Here is a 27,771-nt window from a genome sequence, read left to right on the forward strand (position 1 = left end):
AGAGGATGGGGGAAAACGGAAAAAGGGTTTGAGATGAAATTGTGTTCCATGTCAAATTCATTTAGAAAACGTGGGCTATTATTACTTTTTATCGTTATTTTCATACTTCACTAATACTTAATGAGTGGAAATTCATTATTGATCATTAGGAATAGACCCAACAGCATACAGTTCCAAGAATGTTTATGTTTGCGCATTATTGCGCCATGGGCGGATCACAATTTCATATACCAATAGTATCTCAAATTGCTTTATACCAACATTTTAAAAGCCATGTCATTTATAATGTATGTGGTATATATTTATTTATTTAGATAGATAGATAAATAGATAGATAGATAGATAGATATGCTCCCTTGTCGTAACTTTCTTAAGTAAGAAATTAACAAATAGCTTAATCTTTGTCATCGTATTATACTGACTTTTCCTTTTACACTCCAGACATGAATAAGAACATATTCTTAAGGGTCGTTTTGTGTAATGAGAGAAAAATCAAGTGGAAATAATCAGTTAAATACAGTTACACAATCTGTGCAAATGACTCATTTAGGGCTCGAACGACATTCATAGAAACGTGGAAATCGGCAACAAAACTAAAACTTCAATTTCCTAAGTCATACCACAATTTTTGACTAATGGTTTTGGAGTTAAAAGGTTGAATTACGCTATTTGTATTGAAGTACATTCGTTTGGTCAATGATTAAGAAATAATGTAAACTCAGACATATTACGAATCCATTTAAGTAAATGTGAGTCAGCTTAGATATAGTCTCAAACAGCATATTCGCTACACGCATCACTTTTATACTTGAAAGATGATGCAGAGCCGACATCACGAGTTTTACACTTATAAATGGGTGCTAAACTACCACCGCACATGACGGTGGTTTCCAATCCATTCTGACTTCTTCTGGAGTCCCGTATTTAGACAGGACATGCAGGGACAGAACATGACAGAAGCACATTCAATAAACTATTTGCCTTCTGCCAGATCATTGTAAATTATAGATGAACAAAAGTAATGTATAGAGTAACAGAGCACTTTCTGGAATGTAGATTCACAAATATGGCAACGCTATGGAGACAGAACACTAAATGTTTCGAACTTTAGTCCATATCATGAGAATCTGAAACCTTTGAATCTTGCAAATATATATTACCTGAAAAAGAAAAGTAGGATTTTGTGATCATACAATTAAAACAATACTTTGTGACAATATCTATAGAAACTAATTCTTGTAATTGACAAATTGCTACATGGAAAATGCAGTAGTTCTCCATGGATAAGCCCAGAGAACTCATCTGGTAGACTTATATGAAATTTCAGATCCAGTATTGACGTATCACTTGAGGAATATGATAGATAAAGTTATAATGTGATTTCAGTTTAAACATTTTGCAAGGGACATCAATTCCATAGACCAGCTAGTATGAACCTCTAAAATCATTGTTAGTCAAGTTAAATTTCATATCATTATTCAAAATGTATGCAGAAAAAGAACACATTGAATTTTGAGACCACTTTCTTCACATCAGATTTGTCCAAGTTTGCGGGTTACAGTTGGAAACGATGTTCCCTTTCTTGTTGTCAATATGTACTTCATTGAAGAGAAAGTTATAGTACTTGACAGCACAGTAACAATCAATGAAACAATGCGGTCCCATACCATATTCTAATAGGCAAACTTACATAATTCAAAGGTCATGCTTCGATCGCAAATGTTAATACCCTTAAAAACTATTGATTAGGTCATTATTGAAAATAGATGAGCCTGGCTCAAATTGTGCTGTCAATCGTTGTAGATAAAGTTTGTAAATACACAAGCACCATGCTAGCTCATTAAAATAATTGTTCCAGCTTTGTTCAATACTCTCACTGCAATAACAGCTCCCAGGCACTGCACGCATTTGCTCAAGCTTTTTAGTTTTTTTTTTAACAAAGGTTGTTTAAGCTCGAAAGGTTTGGTCGGTACTATAATAGCTCCCAGCCGATATACACACAATCCCTTCTACGTTTAGTTCTCGAACGATAGAAATTCCAAACTATAAATACAATATCTCCAAAATGTACAATAAAAGCTCAACATGACGGTCCTTAAATTTTCTGTAGCTCGGAATAATGAAGGCTGGAAGTGTGCATCCAAAAGGTTACAAATGAGTTTTTGAAAGAGCATTGGCTCAGCTCATATAGAGAGAATGTGTCTAGTGACACTTCCTAAGCTGCGCACCCACTAGCTAATATTGTTTCCTTCAAAAGATTCATTGCCTCAGGCTGGAAATCCAGATTAGTGCTTTAACTGCAGTTATGCGCCCAACAAGCTCAAAATGTTTGTACTTAAAAAGATCGTCGTGTCAGGTTTGCTACATAGAGTTTGTACAGAAATAGTTCCATGACTGTTTACCTTAAGCACCAAATGCTAGTAATTTAAAACATCGTCGTTTCAGGTTTAAACTATCAAGTTTGTATTGTACTTGATCCGAATGCTCTACACCTAGAGTTACTAAACGTCAGTCCATCCTATCGGAATAGTTTTTTCCGACAGGGTGATTGGTTTGTAAACCCAGAACTAATGCAAGAAAGAAAGCAGCTGAAAATTAATAAGAGAAAATCCATGTGTTACGACCCGATGGTCAATAAGTAACAGAAAGAAGTAAAACCAAAAGATTTTGTAAAAACTTAGCAAAGAATGTAATTATCAAAATCATAAAAGAAACATTGAGAGGAACCTACAATATTATTGTGTGAATCAAGAATAATCCTGACAAAGTTCTATGAAAGTCCTAAATGAATCAAAGCATTGTATAAATTTTAAAACTTAAATGTACTAATCCGCCAAATATCGTGACGTTGTCAAGATGGCGTCGTCAAAAACGTATTCGAATAAAATTCACAACAGTTCCAAAATGATGTCATAGTCCAAATCATGAGTACTTTCTATTTCCACTATAAAATCCAAACAAATGTTTTACCTTTTAAATAATATCTAAGGACAACTTAAAACACGTATTCACACTTACAACATGAACACAATAAATGAGTATGACCCCGAAATCAGAATGAGTCTCACTGCTCAGTTCTTTCCTTATAAACACCTTTTATTAAGACAAAATTTCACAACATATCCCACGTGACGGATCTAACTACTAATTTTGCCTCGAACTTGTTTATTCATGCCACCTAAACTAACCAATGGGAAGTTATTGGATTCTTCTTTATGTGCCCAACGCCTATCAGCCGATGAAAAATAATCCACAGGTGCCATTAAGTCTTGTTACTAAGATTAATTTTAATAATAGTCAACACATGCGTTAATATCTATTTATAGTTCCTATGTAACTTTCAGTCTTAACAAACTCAGGTCATGTAGGCAAAATCTAACTAAAGATATTCCCTACAAGTTACAACCATGAATAAAATTACGAAAATTAGATAAAACTATATACCAGTAGTTACAAAAAATATAGATATACATACCACCATGTAATTAGTGTCATAATCAAGTAGGTCCGAATAATAAAACTTCTTTTGACTATCACAACGTGATGTACTGTTTAAAAGCAAGTTGGAGGTGTGTTGACTACTGACATGCCTTCTTTGGTAGTGTCAGTCACCGAAAATGTAAATATAATACCTTTACAAGCAGACTGTTTTTTTTTAAATGCTTCAGACACAAATGTCCAAGATTGCTGGAAAATTTTATGCTTGTGTGCAAATATTGCTCGATGAGTTTGCAAACCTTTTTAAGTCAGTAATTCTGCTTAGGATCTTTTATGAATTGTACCTGATGAAGAAATCCAGACTTATAATGATTGTGTGCCTGAGTATAGGAAACAGTTTTTGACAAATTTAATATATTTATACATAGTGACAGCATTTCTTAAGACGCACAAACAGTTAAACCATGGAAAAGGTCAGGCTAAAATATTTCGTGAATGTGTTGTTTTATTTACAGTCTTTATTTAATGCTATTTTTATACTGGTGTTGTTCGTCTGTGATGGCGAAAAGGTTTTATCATAACCTTACATAAGAAAGGGCCCTGTTAGTGACGATATATACATACACACACACATATATATATATATATATATATATATATATATATATATATATATATATATATATATATATATATATATATATATACATACATACATACATGCATACACTGAGGTTCAAGCTGGATTCGGTTAGATATGTCCTCTATTGATATTATATATACTCTACACTAACCGATAACGCATCTGATTAGTTAATTCACGTAAATAGGTGATTTAGTGTTTTAATTTTTATTGATTTAAAATGGCATTAGATTATATTTAACGAAATTGTTATAGTTTAAGCTTGTTAAAATTATATTAGAGACAAAATATTCAACATAATGAAATTAATATACACTAATGTGGATAGAAAAGTTAAATACAATAATGATCTTTCATATGAACTTCACAGAACAACAAAGAGGTTGTTTATCACAGTTTATAGTTTCGGTGTATATTAATGATATAAATATAATGATTAATTGGAAGGGTACTGAAAGTATTAACTTTGATATGATAAAGATGTTGTTGATATTTTATGCTAAAGCTCTTGTCATTCTGAGAATAAGTGGTGATGGCGCAGTCAAAGACTATTATTTGAAATGGAAATTAATACTACATAATCTTAGGCAAAGGCTATGATTGAAAGAAAGGGTCGCGATAGCGAAATATTATATTATGATGAATCTGAATTGGAAATTGGTACGATATTCATACTTAGGAATTGCTTTATGACGGATGGATAATTTTCAAAAGCTGAAAAATATCTTTAGCATAAAAAACAACGAAATCTTTGTTTATATTGCATTCATACTTATGTAACGACTGATGTACTGTTAAATATTTTTGCAATTTATTTTAGATTGTAGTTGCTCCAGTTCTATCACATGGTGCAGAAATGTGTGGATTGATATAATGTAATGTGGGGTTTGATACAATGTAATCTTGTGGTGATTTATGCAATGTAGCGATGTGGGGTATACAAGGTAATGTTGTGGGATTTATACGATGCAAATAATGTTGTGGGATTTATACAATGTACTGTTGTGGTGATTTATGCAATGTACTGTTGTGGTGATTTATGCAATGTAACGATGTGGGGTATACAATGTACTGTTGTGGGATTTATACAATGTAATTAATGTTGTGGGATTTATACAATGCGATGTATGGATCTATACAATGTAATATTGTGGGATTTATACGATGCAAATGATGTGGGATTTATACAATGTACTGTTGTGGGAATTTATACAATGTGATGTATGGATTTTATACAATGTAATGTTGTGGGATTTATACGATGCAAATAATGTTGTGGGATTTATACAATGTAATTAATGTTGTGGGATTTATACAATGTACTGTTGTGGGAATTTATACAATGTGATGTATGGATTTTATACAATGTAATGTTGTGGGATTTATACAATGCAAATAATGTTGTGGGATTTATACAATGTAATTAATGTTGTGGGATTTATACAATGTACTGTTGTGGGAATTTATACAATGTGATGTTGTATGGATTTATATAATGTGATGTTGTAGGGATTTATACAATGTGATGTTTTTGAAAGCGATAATATGCGTTTTTTAATATGCTTGGTGTTAAGCAGTCAGCACAGAATAAAACTATATGATGAATTAGAAAAAGTTCAACACAGAATAATATTGTATATGACGAACTAGAAAGAGTTCAACACGGAATAATATTGCATATGATAAATTGAGAAGAGTTCAACACAAAATAGTATCAGAGATCAAGAATTGGAAGTAGTTCAACAGAATAGTATCGGATATGGTGAAATGGGAGTAGTTCAACAGAATAGTATCGGATATGGTGAAATGGGAGTAGTTCAACAGAATAGTATCGGATATGGTGAAATGGGAGTAGTTCAACAGAATAGTGTCGGATATGGTGAATTGGGAGTAGTTCAACAGAATAGTATCGGATATGGTGAATTGGGAGGAGTGCCTATTAAAGTACTTAGACTCCTTAGTATTATTAACTATATCTTAAAGATTGCAAATTCTAGCAGCTGGATAATACAAAATATTGTGTATGTCTTTCATGTGCATAATTTACAGTAAATCCCTCAAATTCCATGTGTAGTAAAAATCAAACAACTTTCAGAGACACTTGGTTGGGTTGCAACAAGGTTTGGGTAATGTTGAAGTGTTCCTACATGTACTAAAATAATAGAATAAAATAGAGACAAACAGTCATACGTATAATTATATTGTTATAAAGGATATACAATATATCAATTTTTTTAAATTATACAATTTTATATAGTGCATTGGCATTAAGGCCATTAGGATACAAAGTATCTAACTTATGAATCCAATAAGTTTCTGTTATGAGTCTATTCATGTCACCATGCACAATATCTATTGTCATGAAAGAAAAATAGAGTAGAGTGAGTATTTGTGCTAAAGTGTGTTGAAATATTAGAGGAAAATTGCGGAGCTCTATAATTTTTAAATATGAAAGCGATGATTATTCATTCTCTTAGAAACTTGTTGAAGTGTTTGTTCAACATACTGCATGCTACGTTTTCTTTCAGGTTATCAAATAAATCACATCAGTTGTTATGCTGTTAGTGTTATCACATTGAGAAAATACCTCTTTTGTATTAGCGTTACTGAAAGAAGTACTTTCTCTTCTGTTGGCACATTGAGAGCACTGGTGTCTGTTACATTTAGATGACGAAAATTGTCTTTTTTTATTTTCCGTCTGTTTAGTTCTAATCAGAAAATCTTGCAAATTTATTTGTCTTCTATAAGCGAGGATTGTTTTTATTTTATAAATTTAGGAGACTTTTATTAATATTACGACCTATATTAGGTAATGAAGGATAATATTGTATTGTGAAAGGAATTATATTTTTTTCTATTTTACATTCTGCTGTGTTTAAAGTCTCATGTTGAGTAAGATTACGGGCTTTGTTCAGCGCAGAATCAATTATATGTGTAGGATAATTTCTATTTTGGAAATATGTTTGTAATTTATTCAACGAATTTTGAAATTGACAATCATCTGAAATAATGAGTCGGTATCTTTTGGCCTGGCTATATGGCATGCCGTTTTAACATGACATGAAGAATATTCCACATATTGGTGGATATTAGTTTCCTTAATATGAATATTTGTAGAGATAGTGTTATCGATAATTTTTAATACATTTACATCTAAAAATAAAACATGCGTACTAGATGCAGTATAAGTAAATTTCATAGTCGGGTGAAAATGATTTAGGCGATCAATAATTGTTTCAGTTCTTGAGTTGAATGGTTCCAGATCATAAATATGTCATCTAAAAATCTGAACCAAATATATGGATTAAACTTTTTATTTTGAAGAAAATCTTTTTTCTAATTTACCCATGAAAAGGGAAGTGTATGAAGGAGCTAAAGTTCGTCCTTAGAAATATTCCTATGATATTGTTTTTGATGATTACCAGTTAATATCTCTTTTGTGATCGCGTCAATATAAAAATCTAAATATAAATCACGTCCACTTGGTGGTGTTAAAGATGATTTAATTGTGCTAAAACAGCCCGTTTTTCAGAATGGAAAGAATTCGATTTACTCTCTGAATTGTTGTATGCTTTATCATTAAAAAAAATCTTTTAATTGTAGGCATCTAGAAAAATCAAAAATTTCTTCAGCTAATTTAATTTTATTGTGACATTTTGGCTTGGGACTTTTTTAGCCCTTTGCCTAACTGTATATAGTGATTATCAGGTAATCTTCTACCTGAGAGGTTTAACATTGTTTCTTTACCTCTCTTAATTTGTTTTCTTTGCTTTATTTCTCTTTTTCCACTCTCTTCTACTTTTGAATCTGTGGGACCTCCTATTCTTTTGTCGTCTCTATTAGCCCTTGTAAAATCTGTACCAGGTTTGTCAGTGTCTTTCTCATGATCACTGTTTCTGATCCCCCCCCCCACACACACACACACACACTAGTTTAGCGGCTTCTGTGTATGTCTTCTTTGTTGTGCCATGGGGAATCATGTTTTTGGGCTCATGTTCATCAGTTGATTCTTTCTTGAATTTATCAAATTCCTATTTATGTTGAGTCTTTGGTTTACTGGTGTTTTTGGGAGGTGCTATATGTGTATTACTGTTCCTTGTTGTAGTTTCTTTGGGTTTTGAATACTTCCTTTCTTGCTGTCCATCACTCTGCTGTTGTGATGATTTGTTGCTTTTCTGCTGCTGCTTACTCTGTTGCCGGGATAATTTGCTGCTTTTCTGCTGCTGCTTACTCTGTTGCCGGGATGATTTGCTGCTTTTCTGCTGCTGCTTTTTCGGTTGTTTATGGGTTATATGCTGTTCTCCAGTTTTTTCAACTTGTCAACTTCTTTCATCTTTTCTCTTTTGCAAATTGTTCAGTTTTTCATTCTGCTTCAGAAGTATATTATTTTTCTTTGATTCTGTTTTCTCATATACTTCTTGATCGAAACTGAAAAGACTTTGCCCATCTAGTTTCTTTTTCAGTTCATCCCTAACATTTTCCATCTGTTTTCCTACGATTAGTGATATTTTTTTGTTGTTCTTCTGCTAATCGCTATCATAGACTGTCGATAGAATTTTGGAATTCTTCATTTCCGCTTCCTATGTATAGTTTCAGTCGTAAACCTGATGGAACGATCCCCTCCTCAACACATTTGTTCAAGAAACTGCTGCGAAGGCTGCTTGAGGCATAAATGCGAAACTAGCTGCACAGAATTTACGGCATTTGTACTGTTTTTATCCCAATACATGTAATAAAGCAACACTCTAAAGCAGTGGTTCCCAAGCTTTTCAAGTAGAGGGCCATATCTACTATTTTCGGTAATTAAGCGGGCCACAACGTTATAAAATTATAAATGTTTATCAATGTTTATAAAATTATAAAAGTCGTGTAATATCATTCTTAAATTTATTAACTTTCAGCAACCAAATTCTAAAACTTTAAAAGCAGTCAGTGTCATTCTTACACTACAGTCATTTTCAGTTTTAAATCAAATCCGCAGATTAAAGCAAACCGGTTTACCACTACGACTAGGCACCAACATAAATTTCTACGTCCAATCTGCGCTGAATTCACGAAAAGCAACGTCCTCACATTTTCGCTTATTAGCATTGCTTGATTCTACATTATCCACGTTCATGCTTATCGGCTTTAATGGTAAATTTTTATTCAAAAATCTAATTTCAACACCAAACTGCAGACTACTAAACAGTCTTGCACACTCTGATTGGTCGACAAGGGTGGGAAAAGGGAATTTCCAAACGTTTCTTTCGCTAACTCAGCCGGTGCAGTCGATAATTATATCCGAGCACAACAACCACGCGCAGAGTGAATTATCGAACGCCGACGGAGCTCCGAGTGCTCGACCAAAATGACAGATTTCTTAGACTTAGAAATAACATTCTAGACTCTAGAATACTGTAGATCGCGCATTATTGCAACTTTCGTCTAGTTATTATTTACTTATTTCAACGTCAATAAATTTTTGAAATTATTAAAAAACATTATAGTAAATATAGAGGCCTCGCGGGCCACTTTCTGAGAGCTGACGGGCCACAAGTTGCCCGCGGGCCGTGGTTTGGGAACCTCTGCTCTAAAGGGACAGCTCGGTTGGCTAAAATGGTTAGAGCGTCCGCCTCGGATGTGGGAGGTGGTGGGTTCGAACTCTGGCCGAGTCATACCAAAGACTTATAAAAATTGGTACTAGCAGCTGCCTCGCTTAACGCTCAGCATTAAGAAGTTAGTGTTAGGACTGATCGGCCTGGTGTCAGGATAATGTGACCGGGTCTGACATGATGCCACGTGTTTGCGGCATGAAGCTTCAGTGCTAGACATCACTATAAACTGCCACACTGCAGACATTGTAGCGATATGACTTTAAAAATCTATTAATACTACGTTAAAAATCAAAATCACACCCAACACTTGGAAGATGATTTTCTTCGAAAATAGAATTCAAGGCTTGAAACTACAAAGTGAAGCAAAGGTATATATTGAAATATTGATCATGCAGTTAAGTTGTCATATAAAGTATATCAAACTTTCATTACTTTTAATAAATTAAGATGCGAATATCATTTCTTGCATTCCATGTTGAAATAGGTAGACGGACTACGTTATACGCTATATCATATGAAAATTTTAAAAAAATATATTTGTCTGTGTTACATGGAATATCGATACAAGCATATACCTAAATACTGGAAATATCCAGTTAGGGCTAAATTTATTTACATATTTTAAAGTAATAATCAGACGATTCCATTAAATTTAAGCAATTATATTTTTATATTTGTTAAACTTCTCAATGAAGGACTGAGATATTATTTTAGTTGCTTCCATTAATCGTATTATACCAGTCACCACCTGCTATCGTCTTTCAATGCATTTATCATACACCAAATGAAACGTACAATATGATAATTATATATCTTTACATCTATTGATTTAACTCCTGTAGACGATAAACACTTTTCCGACATTGATTGTTTGTGCTTTCCCTTCTTTCTTTCTTTCTTTGTTTTGTCCAAGCCATATTGTTTGTTAGTTCATTTGTAATAAATAACACTTATTCACGAATCAGAATGATTCATATTTTGACGCACGCGTCAAAACGTTTGATTTATATTTATAAAATTACATAATCAAATACACTGTGTCGTTTGAATATACAGATTTGCATTGCATTATCAGTTACACTGTTCTTTAATATGAACTACATATACTGTGAGACTGTGTCATTTCAATATGCAGATTTGCATTGCCTTTCAATTACACTGTCATTTGGATATACTGATTTGAACTGCATATTCAATTATACTGTCATTTAAATATACAGATTTTCCTTGCATATTCAATTACACTGTCATTTGAATATACTGATTTGAACTGCATATTCAATTATGCTGTCAATTCAATATACTGGTTTGCATTTCATTTTCAATTATACTGTGTCATTTTTAGATGCTGACTTATATTGCATATTCAATTACACTGTGTCATTTGAATATACTGGTTTGTATTTCATTTGCAATTATACTGTGTCATTTTTATATTCTGACTTATATTGTATATTCAATTACACTGTGGCATTTGAATATACTGATACGTAAGTATACTTTGTGAATTTGAAAGACATACCTCGAAAGTTCCATTTATATGCAAGGTTGCTTTTTTTTTTCTTTAGGAGCATACTGTTGGGAAATCGTTTTCAATTATTTGGCAGGTTTGCAATTTATGTTCGTAATTAGAGAGACGTCATTATACAACTGAGTTGTGTTCAGAATAAGAAATATTATATACGCAATTCATATAAGTGTGCGGTATGCGTTTTAAATTTAGTCAATGACAGATGCGATCTTAGAGAAGCAAACTTTGTAATTTAAAAGACGTTCTGACTGAAACTGTAGCCAAAATAGTTACTCATAAAAAGCAGATCAAAAGGTCATAATAGCACTGGATTTATTCCTACTGGTTAATAAAGCATGAATTTCCAAAACGTTAATTGAAGCCTATACTATATTATGTAACAGTCCATCCAGTAATCAATTGTGAGATCACCTGGTCTGAGACATTCTTCGATGTTTCAGGACTTCTGTAAGTGCAAAAATCCATAGAAAATTGGCATCATTTGGTGTTTGCTTTGCGTATTGCAATAGAAAGCATTCATCAGATGCCAACGTTTAAAATAGAACAGAGAAAGCCAATTAAATATAATAAGATTATTGGAAGGAACTAGTCTGGTTGTGACTAGTTAATAAGATTATTGGAAGGAACTAGTCTGGTAGTGACTAGTATAATAAGATTATTGGAAGGAATGAGTCAGGTAGTGATTGGTACAAAAAGAGTAGTGGAAACAACGAAATAGGTAGAGACTAGTATAATAAAATTACTTGAAAGAACTAGTTTGTAAAGACTATTATAATACGATTATTGGAGAGAACTATTTAAGTGATGACTAGTATAATACAATTAGTGGAAGGAACTAGTCAGTTAGTGATTAGTATAATACGATTAATGAAAGGAAATAGTCAGATAGTGATTAGTATAATACGATTAATGGAAGGAAATAGTCAGGTAGTTAGTGGTATAATCCGATTAGTGTAAGGAAATAGTCAGGTAGGGATTAGTATAATACGATTAGTGTAATGAAATAGTCAGTTAGTAATTACTATAATGCGAATAGTAGAAGGAAATAGTCAGGTAGTGATTAGTATAACACGATTAGTGGAAGGAAATAGTCAGATAGTGATTAGTATAAGACGAATAGTGGAAGAAAATAGGTAGTGATTAATATAATACGATTAGTGGAAGGAAATAGTCAGGTAGTGATTAGTATAATACGATTAGTGGAAGGAAATAGTCAGATAGTGATTAGTATAAGACGAATAGTGGAAGAAAATAGGTAGTGATTAATATAATACGATTAGTGGAAGGAAATAGTCAGATAGTGATTAGTATTTATGTTATGTAAGAGACGGGAAAAAATGTTGGAAACGCAAAGCTGAAATAAATGATAAGGTGTAATTGAAGATTACATACGTCAAATGATAATATAGGAACTAAATTAATATAATAGTAATATAGTAATTATATTTATATAATAGTAATGTAGTAATTATTATTATTCATAGTAATAGTATCTTCTATAAATATTTATTTTGCATACTTACATTATAAATAGGAAAGCGTTGGAATCTAGCGGATGTACAGCCAACGTTAGTCCTGTGTTGATAGCACGATAAACTTTATAATGGTAATAGCTGAACTAAAATATCTATTAGAGTACATTTCTCAGGAATCTGCGTAGTAGTTACATATTTGAGTTGTGGGTAATTTGTTGGGGTGGGTTTTTTTAAAGAAAAGTGTTGAGCACAAAAATATAACAGGCTTAGTCCAATCAACCAGTTGTAATCTTATCCGTGTAAACCGCTCCTGTGGCCTAAGTGGTTAGAGTGTCTGCCTCTGACGATGTAGGTCGCGGGTTCGAACCCCAGCTGAGTCATAACAAAGACTTGTAAAAAGGGTACTAGCAGCTGCCTCGCTTAGCGCTCAGCATAACGAGGTTATTGATAGGATTGTTCAACCTGGTGTTAGGATAATGTGACTGGGTGGAACATGATGCCACATGCTAGAGGCATCATTCCCCAATGCTAGACATCACTATAAACTGCCACATTTTAGACATCGTTGCGATATGACTGAAAAAAACTTTACAGCTACGTTAAAAATCCAAGTAACACACACACACACACACATTTATCCTGTGTAAATTAATGACACTGGTGGAAGGTGCAAATGGAACTGCGTTGACTTTAGTATTATTATATGATTGTTGTTACTCTTTTCCAACTTACTAATTGAAATATACTGGAAAAAACTTAAAAGTTACGTTAAAAATACAAATAACACACACACACACACACACACACACACACACACTTATCCAATGCAAATTAATGACACTGGTGGAAGGTGCAAAAGGAACTGCGTTGACTTTAGCATTATTACGACATGATTGTTTTTACTCTTTTACGACTTACCAACTGAAATTTACGACCATGCCACTGAATTAGATTGCTTCACGATTTCGTTTGGAAGATTTCTGATCTAAAAAGTATTTACATTTTCAGCTAATTACTAAATGTACTTTCCATAATATACTGCATTGATCAGAATAAGCATGCATGCTACAGAAGAGTTTGTATCACTGATAATTATTTCTAGAAACATATAATAAGTGCTTTCTAACATAAGGTTTACCCCCGTCATCTCCCTCCCACTCTAAAAGTAAAATAATGTCTATATGAACATATTAATGTCGTTAGAAAAACTTTTTGAATAACCGATTCACCTTTGGCCATACAGTCCAAACTGCATGTTTCCAAACTTCAGTCTTTCTCGAAAATGTTCCTTATTTGTCATTTTCAAACGATCCGCGTTTTCTGCCCGGGGTTTCAAAGCTAAGCGATTATATTGATTGGAACTAGTGTTAATGTCTCATCTGCTGAAAAATGAACAATTTATCGCAAAGCGGACACGTAACTGCTGGTGTGTGCACCGTGAAATTCGAAGCTATCTAGAGACTAAAATAAAGACCTTTTAATCAGGATCTTAATTTGTCATGGCATTACGTGACATTCTTCCACCACGGTGATATCTTTAACTAATTTTATGTTCAACAGGTGCATGACTGCATTTTCCGATTTTATAGCAGTATCGTGTCTTGTAGTCACCGAACAAAATATATGTCAAATGAATTCTAAAATTGCTAGATCCATCATCGCCAGATATTTTTCTTTTTTTCTTTTTTAATTATTATATGGCAAACTTCAATTAAAACCATACAGAAATCAGTTCCAGCCACAATATATGACTTGAGTAATTCTGTATTGTACCGAGCGAGTTCAGATCATCACTATATTGGGTGTTCGATATTCATAACTTAGGTAATCAAAGATTACCACATCTAAGTCGGATAACAAACAATTAAGTTATTGTACTCAACATTTCCCTCACCATTTCAACTGCGGGAGAACATAAAGGGAGATAACAAAAGCAAATGGACTATTTATATAAAAAAATAAAGATGCTGGATTAGATGATATTGTAAATGAATATATTAGCCACATTCATGAATGTATGGTTCCTAAGGATTTTAGGTTGATACTTGACATTGTTAGATTTCTAGATGCATGTCTTATTTTACAGACTCTCTATGAAACTAAGGGTCATGAAAAAATAGCCAGAAAATCACAGGTCAATCAACAGTATCAAAAGAACCATTTGAGTACAGCCTCACTAGAAATGTACGGTGGCACGCATTGGGATTAATGGAATGTTATGGCAATATTGAATTTTAAATATGTTTAAATAAAGGTTTGACTTGCACTGCCTATTGTTCATTATATTGTCACATAATACACCTGCAAGATAACGTGTATGATCCTCGTGCCTGCATTTGTTTTAAGTGTGCCTTCACTCAGCTGAGCCATCATTCGAAAACGTTCAATACATTTAAGTTTTGATCAGCTAGTTAGATTATAATGTCCCGAGAACCATGGAATTGGGGGGGAGGGAGGGGGCTGGGCTGTTCATTGACTGGATCTTCGTTTTATAATCGCGTCGAGAATAGTTGTCAGTAGAACGCTTTTTCTGATAAAGTTGTTCTTTTTCTATATAAATTACATTTCTTTTCAAATTTCCAACATCTGAATGATCGATAACATGATTCCAAAACTGATTTCAACAACCAACACGGTTACGCGAAAACATTCGTGTATTACGTCACGGCTTTTTGTGTTGTTGACTAGTCTGGCTCCCAGAGTGGTGATTAGAATATTTTGCGAAACAAGGAGTCTACATAGCACGGAACTAGACTAACTGTTGACACAATACCAAACAAGATTCCTTTTCATCAACAAAAATCCCGCTACATTTCGTGAGACAATCGTGTACGTCAAAACTCAATTTTTGATTTGTTCAATTAGTAAAATTTTGAAGCTGTGATTTCATTCCAAGTAACTTTGAAATTTCTTATCATCCTTGAGGATATCTCTACGTGCGAATTCAGAAATTCTCTGAAACTCTTTTTCCCACAATGGTCCGTATCTGTGAAATAAAGCTCTTTATTTTACCAAGTGCTCATTTTGCTTGGTTGCCTTGCTGTGTTTAATCAGTTATGATTGAGTAGGTTAAGTTAAGTTAAATTATATTACGTACACAATAACATTCATTAAGTGTTCGAATGTTGAACTGAAATGAGTTACCCGATATACGACCGGGGACGCTGGTTCTTAAGCATGTAGGATTTGTATGCCTTTTAATTTTTTTTTATTTATTCCACCTCCATTACTTGATTCAAAAGACAAAATTAACGTGATAATAAAAAAGAGGCCCGATTTTTATTTAGTGCGACAATACAACAAACGCTAGTCCGATTCCAAAACACGGTCGGCGCTTAATTAGGTTCTGAGAGAAACGCTCGCGAACATAGCTGATACGGTCAATTGACACATTTTACGTTGAATTACAAGAGGACACAATGCATTTATGATGATTACACGTAAAAGGAACTGAAAAATACAGAACCAGAATACAAATTTCAATTGATATTTTTTTAATTAAATTGGTATTTATTTATTAAAGTACTGCCTCCACTAGGCGTAAGTGACATTTACATTCATCGAATTTTCCTTGAATATCATTAATTACGGTGTACTAAGAATGTCGTTTGGAACGAAAATGTAAAAAAATGCTATGACTTCTTTTTAAAGCTGATATTTCCTAATGTTGATTACAATGTTCAGGTCCTATCTGCCGTTTTCGACGATAAAACGAGCGATATATCAAAGTTTCCGTTACCAATTTTGATCGCGATTTTCTTCAAGTTCAACAATTAGGGATCAGATCCAGGGATAGCACTGTCCGTTCTGTCTGTTGTATATTTATAATTCTCTATAATTAATTATATATACCTCGATTTCTTTCATAGGAATCCGGAATGACTGTAGATAGATGAGAATTAATTACTGGGTCGTCATGAGAGTGTGTCTGCTACACACGAGTGCATATAATACCGATTGAGTAGCATCATTTTTTGGTGATGTATGCTTAGTCGTGAGGGAATTTGGGCTTGTCTGTGCAGGCAAGGCGATAGGTGCCATTCACCCACGGACCTGGCTTCGAATCTCCGTAGAGTACGAATTAAAAATTCTCTTACCTGTATGATAGTATTTTTTGTATTAAATCTTTTGCCATTGTTCTGTAGGAAATAATCTTGTCAGATTTGTCACCAAACATTACAACTGAACCCTGTTCTATCTTTTACAGCTAGTAAAATATCGGGATTTTTTTCTTCTGACAAGTGACCTTATATTTCTGCCATAAACTACTCTGTCGTCAAGGCTTTCACTTTTTTTACCTCGGTAAAGCACTGCACAGACTTCATGTGTTTTCACTAATACGATGAAGATCTATATAATGCATAAAGCCTGCAGTAGATTAGCTGCTGAATCAGTTGGGTCTGGGTCTGTATGCATTTTTTAAAGCAGATACTTCTTTGTCAGGTTGCTGCACGTCATAGATTTAATGAAAATAAAGGTTGATGGAGATTAATGACACACATTTAATGAAAATAAGGGTTGATGGAGAGTAATGACAGATTTAATGAAAATAAGGGTTGATGGAGAGTAGTGACAGATTTAATGAAAATAAGGGTTGATGGAGAATAATGACAGATTTAATGAAAATAAGGGTTGATGGAGAGTAATGACACAGATTTAATGAAAATAAGGGTTGATGGAGAGTAATGACACAACTTATCGCACATACATTTACAAATGTTAGTGTAAAACCTGAAGACCATTTAAAACAAGGTAAAAGCTATTGAAGGGAAATTATACGAATGCAGAAGCAAGCTGAGACCAACGGTACATTACGACATTATACGAATGCAGAAGCAGACTGAGACCAACGGTACATTACGACATTATACGAATGCAGAAGCAGACTGAGACCAACGGTACATTACGACATTATACGAATGCAGAAGCAAGCTGAGACCAACGGTACATCACGCAATTATACAAATGCAGAAATAGACTGAGACCAACGGTACATTACGACATTATACGAATGCAGAAGCAAGCTGAGACCAACGGTACATCACGAAATTATACAAATGCAGAAATAGACTGAGACCAACGGTACATTACGACATTATACGAATGCAGAAGCAAGCTGACACCAACGGTACATCACGAAATTATACGAATGCAGAAGCAGACTGAGACCAACGGTACATTACGAAATTATACGAATGCAGAAGCAGGCTGAGACCAACTGTATATTACGAAATTATACGAATGCAAAAGCAGACTGAGACCAACGGTACATCACAACATTATACGAATGCAGAAGCAGGCTGATACCAACTGTACATTACGAAGATACTGAGGGCTCGTTCCCTGGGTTTATATTTCTGGTGCTGCCATACCACGTGCTATAAAGAATAAGGAACAGTCAGTTCAAACCCAGTACATCAAGAAGTTCATATATTTTAGTATCCGACTAATGTAGTAACTTTGCTGTATTTATTTTGGAAAATATATTACTTGTTATTCATTCTGAGATATTGCTCATAACCGTCCGGATAATAATAATAGGGGGTATTGACACTGGTGAACTTAGATATGGGAGATAATACAGTGGAAACATGTCCGAGTCGATAAGTTTTGAGTGGCCAGTGATGTGAACCATTTTCACCACTCTGCATCAATAGAATCTACCTCGGTTATTTCAGCTAGACATTTATACCTAGGATGAATGTCGGCGCAGTAATTTACAGACAAGTCATACATTTCGCTCGCCGTAAATTTATCTGCAAGAAAAGAAAGCCATGTCGTTTGGATCACCTCGGCTATATCTACGATTGGAATGACTGTAAGATAAAATGAGGGATTACGAATGAAAAAATTAGTTCGATCACTCGATTCAATCCTAGTTTCGTAAATAGCCGAACTTTTCTGCATGGCAGGCATCGACATACACTCGAGGTTTGATCCGTATAAGTAGCCTTGAAGTTGCATATGCAGTTTGATAACTTCAGACACCTATTTTCGCTTTCATTTAAAACCCTTCCCACGTGTATATGTTTTGCGCTGAGTTTCTGTCATATTCTTGCCAGATTAGTCCCAGAAACGGCAATTTATGTATTTGTTGATCAATTTCCACAAAATATATAGTGAACACAATTTGTACATTAATAACAGATGAATGTTGATAGTTTTTATAGAGACGAACTTAAAATGTTCAAAATGTCAGCGACGAAAGCTGATTTGATTACGCATCGTCGCGGAAAAGATTAGCTTCTATTATTAATAATTCGTACACAAATGTTCCTCATGACGATGATTGATTCTAATTTTTCATATGTTTATATCAATTGTGAGAGAGAGAGAGAGAGAGAGAGAGTACAGTCGCGGTAAGCTAAAGCAGTTTTATTACTTTACAGACCAAGAATATTAGTTTTAATACATATATTGTCAAGACGATGAGTGAATTGCTGCCACTGGTTTCTTCTTATATATCCAATGGGTCTTTAGAATGGACGTTATTTAAAAAACAATTTTTTAATAATTTTTTTTTAGTACAAATGTATTTGTTCTAATGTGCAATGCTCCCCTACCCATGATTTATCACAACACCATTATTGTGTCATATCTAATTAAACTTCCACATTATCTCGACATTTTTAATAATGGTATTTATCCCTCAAGATCCTGTATATTCAGTTATTAATACAACAGCAAATGGCTCTAGATTTCGTATTCTACCCCCCCCCCCCGCCCTTTTTTATTTTTTTTTATTTTTACAAACTCGTACTTTGTTATTGGATTTACTTTCCGATAAGTTTGAAATTTTATTATTAGTGATTTGGAAGGTAAGACTTATCATTATGTATATGGCTGCACACACACACACACACACACACACACACACACACACACCAAGGCCATATACACCTTTTAAAAGAGTTTGTTTACTGAAGGATAAGTAGACTTTTATACCAGTGGTGAGGCCCCTAATCGAACTGCTCGTTAATAATTTGATTTGAAAAAATGGAGCAACTATGGTACACCGTCTCGCCCGATTTGTGTCGACGATCCAGAATCACATATACAACCTACATGTACATTTTAAGTTATACGGTTGAAGAAAGCAGGTATATAACATTCTAAATATAGCAACTAAACACCGGCAGAGATGCGACAGATAGACCCCAAAAGGATCCGTCCCTTTCAGTTTCTTTTTTCTTTTCGATATTGCAATTCATACTGACCTCTCTCTCTCTCTCTCTCTCTCTCTCTCTCTCTCAGCACGAAAGAATGAAAGAAGAAATAAATAAAAGAAAGAAAGAATGATTTATACGTGTAAATAAATCTAAAACGATAAAGTATACCCTCATGGAGACTCGAACTGCTAACTTAAGATTTAGTGATAGCTGGATACAGAAAATGTATTTTACCCCTACCCACCTGGATTCCTTGAAGTCCTGACAGGCATATTATGTATATGTGTAGCTTGTTACCTTTTGCGGTTCTTTTTGGTATGATCATTTTTCTCCTAGAAATTAGGTTATCCCTTTTAATAAAATATCTTATACTTGTCTTTGCATTGCAAGTTGAATAAAATTCATAATACTGCATTATGCCCCTTTGTTCTATAAATACTGCGATAGGTACTGCATTTTGTGGCATTGTTTCCCTTTATTCTCAGATGGAGAGTGGAGACCGTAATCCAGTCTTCAGCAGAGGATAATGTGAAGTCGTGTACTGAAGCAATTCATCAAATAGGAAAGATACACAGAATTATATTTTTTATCATCATTCAATTATCCGTTTGACCCCGTTAGTAAAATAATTACCGTAAGCTTACTTGCTGTTGTTGTGGGTCGAATTCCTTTATGCCCCTCTTTTATAATTAACTTAACCTCAGCTCCACATTCCTATCATTCCCAAAACTTACCCTCAGCTTCATATTCCTATCATTCCCAAAACATACCCTCAGCTTCATATTTATATCATTCCCAAAACATACTCTCAGCTTCGTATTTATATCATTCCCAAAACTTACCCTCAGCTTCATATTCCTATCATTCCCAAAACATACCCTCAGCTTCATATTTATATCATTCCCAAAACATACCATCAGCTTCATATTTGTATCATTCCCAAAACTTACCCTCAGCTTCATATTTATATCATTCCCAAAACATACCCTCAGCTTCATATTTATATCATTCCCAAAACATACCCTCAGCTTCATATTCCTATCATTCCCAAAACATACCCTCATATCATTCCCAAAACTTACCCTCAGCTTCATATTTATATCATTTCCAAAATTTACCCTCAGCTTCATATTTATATCATTCCAAAAACATACCCTCAGCTTCATATTTATATCATTCCCAAAACATACCCTCAGCTTCATATTCCTATCATTCCCAAAACATGCCCTCATATCATTCCCAAAACTTACCCTCAGCTTCATATTTATATCATTCCCAAAACATACCCTCAGCTTCATATTCCTATCATTCCCAAAACATACCCTCATATCATTCCCAAAACTTACCCTCAGCTTCATATTTATATCATTCCCAAAATTTACCCTCAGCTTCATATTTATATCATTCCCAAAACATACCCTCAGCTTCATATTTATATCATTCCCAAAACATACCCTCAGCTTCATATTCCTATCATTCCCAAAACATACCATCATATCATTACCAAAACTTACCCTCAGCTTCATATTTATATCATTCCCAAAACTTACCCTCAGCTTCATATTTATATCATTCCCAAAACATACCCTCAGCTTCATATTCCTATCATTCCCAAAACATAACCTCATATCATTCCCAAAACATACCCTCAGCTTCATATTCCTATCATTCCCAAAACATACCATCATATCATTCCCAAAACTTACCCTCAGCTTCATATTCCTATCATTCCCAAAACATACCCTCAGCTTCATATTCCTATCATTCCCAAAACTTACCCTCAGCTTCATATTCCTATCATTCCCAAAACATACCCTCAGCTTCATATTCCTATCATTCCAAAAACATACCATCATATCATTCCCAAAACTTACCCTCAGCTTCATATTTATATCATTCCCAAAACATACCCTCATATCATTCCCAAAACTTACCCTCAGCTTCATATTCCTATCATTCCCAAAACATACCCTCAGCTTCATATTCCTATCATTCCCAAAACATACCCTCAGCTTCATATTCCTATCATTCCCAAAACATACCCTCAGCTTCATATTCCTATCATTCCCAAAACTTACCCTCAGCTTCATATTCCTATCATTCCCAAAACATACCATCATATCATTCCCAAAACTTACCCTCAGCTTCATATTCCTATCATTCCCAAAACATACCCTCAGCTTCATATTCCTATCATTCCCAAAACTTACCCTCAGCTTCATATTCCTATCATTCCCAAAACATACCCTCAGCTTCATATTCCTATCATTCCCAAAACATGCCCTCAGCTTCATATTCCTATCATTCCCAAAACATACCCTCATATCATTCCCAAAACTTACCCTCAGCTTCATATTCCTATCATTCCCAAAACATGCCCTCAGCTTCATATTCCTATCATTCCCAAAACATACCCTCATATCATTCCCAAAACTTACCCTCAGCTTCATATTCCTATCATTCCCAAAACTTACCCTCAGCTTCATATTCCTATCATTCCCAAAACATACCCTCATATCATTCCCAAAACTTACCCTCAGCTTCATATTCATATCATTCCCAAAACATACCATCAGCTTCATATTCCTATCATTCCCAAAACATACCCTCAGCTTCATACTCCTATCATTCCCAAAACATACCCTCATATCATTCCCAAAACTTACCCTCAGCTTCATATTCCTATCATTCCCAAAACATACCCTCAGCTTCATATTCCTATCATTCCCAAAACATACCATCATATCATTCCCAAAACATACCCTCAGCTTCATCTTCCTATCATTCCCAAAACATACCCTCATATCATTCCCAAAACTTACCCTCAGCTTCATATTCCTATCATTCCCAAAACATACCCTCAGCTTCATATTCCTATCATTCCCAAAACATACCCTCAGCTTCATATTCCTATCATTCCCAAAACATACCCTCAGCTTCATATTCCTATCATTCCCAAAACTTACCCTCAGCTTCATATTCCTATCATTCCCAAAACATACCATCATATCATTCCCAAAACTTACCCTCAACTTCATATTCCTGTCATTCCCAAAACATACCCTCATATCATTCCCAAAACTTACCCTCAGCTTCATATTCCTATCATTCCCAAAACATACCATCATATCATTCCCAAAACATACCCTCAGCTTCATATTCCTATCATTCCCAAAACATACCCTCAGCTTCATATTCCTATCATTCCCAAAACTTACCCTCAGCTTCATATTCCTATCATTCCCAAAACATACCCTCAACTTCATATTCCTATCATTCCCAAAACTTACCCTCAGCTTCATATTCCTATCATTCCCAAAACATACCCTCAGCTTCATATTCCTATCATTCCCAAAACATGCCCTCAGCTTCATATTCCTATCATTCCCAAAACATACCCTCATATCATTCCCAAAACTTACCCTCAGCTTCATATTCCTATCATTCCCAAAACATGCCCTCAGCTTCATATTCCTATCATTCCCAAAACATACCCTCATATCATTCCCAAAACTTACCCTCAGCTTCATATTCCTATCATTCCCAAAACTTACCCTCAGCTTCATATTCCTATCATTCCCAAAACATACCCTCATATCATTCCCAAAACTTACCCTCAGCTTCATATTCATATCATTCCCAAATTCCTATCATTCCCAAAACATACCCTCAGCTTCATATTCATATTCATATCATTCCCAAACATACCCTCAGCTTCATATTCATATTCATATCATTCCCAAAACTTACCCTCAGCTACATATTCCTATCATTCCCAAAACATACCATCAGCTTCATATTCATATTCCTATCATTACCAAAACATACCCTGAGCTTCATATTCATATTCATATCATTCCCAAAACTTACCCTCAGCTTCATATTCCTATCATTCCCAAAACATACCCTAAGCTTCATATTCATATTCCTATCATTCCCAAAACATACCCTCAGCTTCATATTCATATTCATATCATTCCCAAAACTTACCCTCAGCTTCATATTCCTATCATTCCCAAAACATACCCTCATATCATTCCCAAAACTTACCCTCAGCTTCATATTCCTATCATTCCCAAAACATACCCTCAGCTTCATATTCCTATCATTCCCAAAAGATACCCTCAGCTCCACATTCCTATCATTCCCAAAACATACCCTCAGCTTCATATTCCTATCATTCCCAAAACATACCCTCAGCTTCATATTCCTATCATTCCCAAAACATACCCTCATATCATTCCCAAAACTTACCCTCAGCTTCATATTCCTATCATTCCCAAAACATACCCTCAGCTTCATATTCCTATCATTCCCAAAACATACCCTCAGCTTCATATTCCTATCATTCCCAAAACATACCCTTAGCTTCATATTCATATTCATATCATTCCCAAAACTTACCCTCAGCTTCATATTCCTATCATTCCCAAAACATACCATCAGCTTCATATTCATATTCATATCATTCCCAAACATACCCTCAGCTTCATATTCATATTCATATCATTCCCAAAACTTACCCTCAGCTTCATATTCCTATCATTCCCAAAACATACCCTCAGCTTCATATTCATATTCATATCATTCCCAAAACTTACCCTCAGCTTCATATTCCTATCATTCCCAAAACATACCATCAGCTTCATATTCATATTCCTATCATTCCCAAACATACCCTCAGCTTCATATTCATATTCATATCATTCCCAAAACTTACCCTCAGCTTCATATTCCTATCATTCCCAAAACATACCATCAGCTTCATATTCATATTCCTATCATTACCAAAACATACCCTGAGCTTCATATTCATATTCATATCATTCCCAAAACTTACCCTCAGCTTCATATTCCTATCATTCCCAAAACATACCCTCAGCTTCATATTCATATTCCTATCATTCCCAAAACATACCCTCAGCTTCATATTCCTATCATTCCCAAAACATACCCTCAGCTTCATATTCATATTCATATCATTCCCAAAACTTACCCTCAGCTTCATATTCCTATCATTCCCAAAACATACCCTCAGCTTCATATTCATATTCCTATCATTCCCAAAACGTACCCTCAGCTTCATATTCATATTCATATCATTCCCAAAACTTACCCTCAGCTTCATATTCATATTCCTATCATTCCCGAACATACCCTCAGCTTCATATTCATATTCATATCATTCCCAAAACTTACCCTCAGCTTCATATTCATATTCATATCATTCCCAAAACATGCCCTCAGCTTCATATTCATATCATTCCCAAAACATGCCCTCAGCTTCATATTCATATCATCCCCAAAGCATACCCTCAGCTTCATATTCATATTCATATTATTCCCAAAGCATACCCTAAGCTCCATATTCATATCATTCCCAAAGCATACCCTCAGTTCCACATTCATATCATTCCCAAAACATACCCTCACCTTCATATTCATATCATTCTCAAAACATACCCTCAGCTTCATATTTATATCATTCCCAAAACATACCCTCATATCATTCCCAAAACGTGCGCTCAGCTTCACAGTCATATCATTCCCAAAACTTAATCTCAGCTCCATATTCCTATCATTCGCAAAACATACCCTCAGCTCCACATTCATATCATTCCCAAAACATACCCTCAGCTTCACATTCATATCATTCCCAAAACATACCCTCAGCTTCATATTCATATTCCTATCATTCCGAAAACATACCCTCAGCTCCATATTCATATCGTTCCCAAAACATACCCTCAGCTCCACATTCATATCATTTCCAAAACATACCCTCAGCTTCATATTCATATCATTCCCAAAGCGTAGCCTCAGCTTCATATTCATATCATTCCCAAAACTTAACCTCAGCTTCATATTCATATCATTCCCAAAACTTACCCTCAGCTCCACATTCATATCATTCCCAAAACATACCCTCAGCTTCATATTCATATCATTCCCAAAACATACCCTCATATCATTCCCAAAACATACCCTCAGCTTCATATTCATATCATTCCCAAAACATACCCTCAGCTTCATATTCCTATCATTCCCAAAACATACCCTCAGCTTCATATTCCTATCATTCCCAAAACATACCCTCAGCTTCATATTCATATCATTCCCAAAACATACCCTCAGCTCCATATTCATATCATTCCCAAAACATACCCTCAGCTCCACATTCATATCACTCCCAAAACATACCCTCAGCTTCATATTCATATTCATATCATTCCCCAAACATGCCCTCAGCTTCATATTCCTATCATTCCCAAAACATACCCTCAGCTTCATATTCATATCATTCACAAAACTTACCCTCAGCTTCATGCTCATATCATTCCCAAAACATACCCTCAGCTCCACATTCATATCATTCCCAAAACATACCCTCAGCTCCATATTCATATCATCCCCAAAACACGATCCGAGAAAAGGAAAAACTAATAGAAATGACAGACGACATTTAACAGTAATTGTTTTTTATTTTAAAAAAGAGAAAAAGGCATTGTGTGATACTCTATAGTTGTATGGTCCATATGGCGAGGGACATAAGGGGCGAGCTAAGAAAACGGTTTGTCTTATTTGTCTTATCGTGCGAGAGGAGCACAAACGAGCATACGTTTTAATATTTGCGCATCTGTTAGAGGTTTTAAAAAGAATCTTCTGCAAAAAATAAAACATGTTCTCAGCTACGCTGGTAGTTTGTGAGGTTTTTTGAAGGTGCAGAAATATGGTGGAATTTGGGGTATTGACGAACATAAGAAAATTAAATGTTTATTTTAGTCTTACACTATGCCATATATTGACATGTTACAATTGACACTGAGTCGATTTGAAGTATGTTGAATTATTTTCTGTGTTCATTGTAGCAGAAACGTAAATTTCGATGTAGTTAACATATGACCGTTGTAGAGTTACTGGGTACAAATGAACGTTGACGTACTTAAATTTTAAATCCACATGCAAACACCGAAACGATATTCCAGTATTCACGCCTACCTATTTAGTCTGGTAAAAAAATATGAATTTGGTTGCCGCATGTGGATCACCTTAATTTTGTAAAAATAGCTCCAATTTTAGCACAAAATTACTGTTTTATAGCAAAGTGTGACGTCTTGAGTACCTGCCTATGACGTTATATTAAATAATATTTTAAAATTCAATTGCAAGTTTAAGTTTATCAAATGTTGATACATTTTTGCCATGGTATTATCAGATTCACAACGTTTATGAAAATGTGTGAATCTTTGGGCCAAAATATGACCTTATAGTACCTATCCCTTTTTTGGATATATTAGGGAGATCATGTCCGTCCGTTCGTTTATCTGTGCGTCCATCCACCTGTCCGTTTTTGTTTTCCTTGTAACCTGAAATCCATCTGCGCCTAAAAAGGTGATCATTTTCGGTATGATGTGTAGCAGGGTGAGTAGACGGTAGTAAAGTTTTCGTATCCTCCATGCAACACGTGGTATGAGTCTTGGGTCAAAGGTCACATTGTCATATGTCATGGGCACTCTCCTATTTCTAAATTGACTATATATGCGCACTACACCGTTGAGGTATTTTCGCCATATTTGGTATGATGATTCTGGAGGACTAAATGACAAAGAACGTTTCGAATCATGAATAAAGATGTGGATGAATGTGGGTGGGTGTGAATGGGGCGACAGAGTGAATAAAAACAATAAAAGTCGGTTGTGCCTTTGACATCTCATAATGAAATTCACTTCGAATGCGTACGCTTTGTCACAGTAAACTGGAATCTGTACGAAATGGGTCATATTCTCTCTCTCTCTCTCTCTCTCTCTCTCTCTCTCTCTCTCTCTTTATCGAAGACTATTTCATTTTTACTGTATCTAAGTTTATAGTGGCGGAAAAACAGAATCAGGTCAGAGCAAAACGAGATATAGTCATGTAC

General features: G+C 34.7%; 1 protein-coding gene across 1 annotated transcript in view; it reads left to right on the forward strand.

The window, feature by feature from the left end:
* Nucleotides 1-27,771, forward strand: part of LOC149807070 (uncharacterized) — a 305,047-nt gene that overhangs the window by 233,377 nt on the left and 43,899 nt on the right. The gene's annotated exons all lie outside the window — the stretch shown is intronic.

Source organism: Sinohyriopsis cumingii, chromosome 1 (genome assembly GCF_028554795.1).
Source record: "Sinohyriopsis cumingii isolate HCF-2022 chromosome 1, ASM2855479v2, whole genome shotgun sequence".
Taxonomy (NCBI): Eukaryota; Metazoa; Mollusca; class Bivalvia; order Unionida; family Unionidae; genus Sinohyriopsis; species Sinohyriopsis cumingii.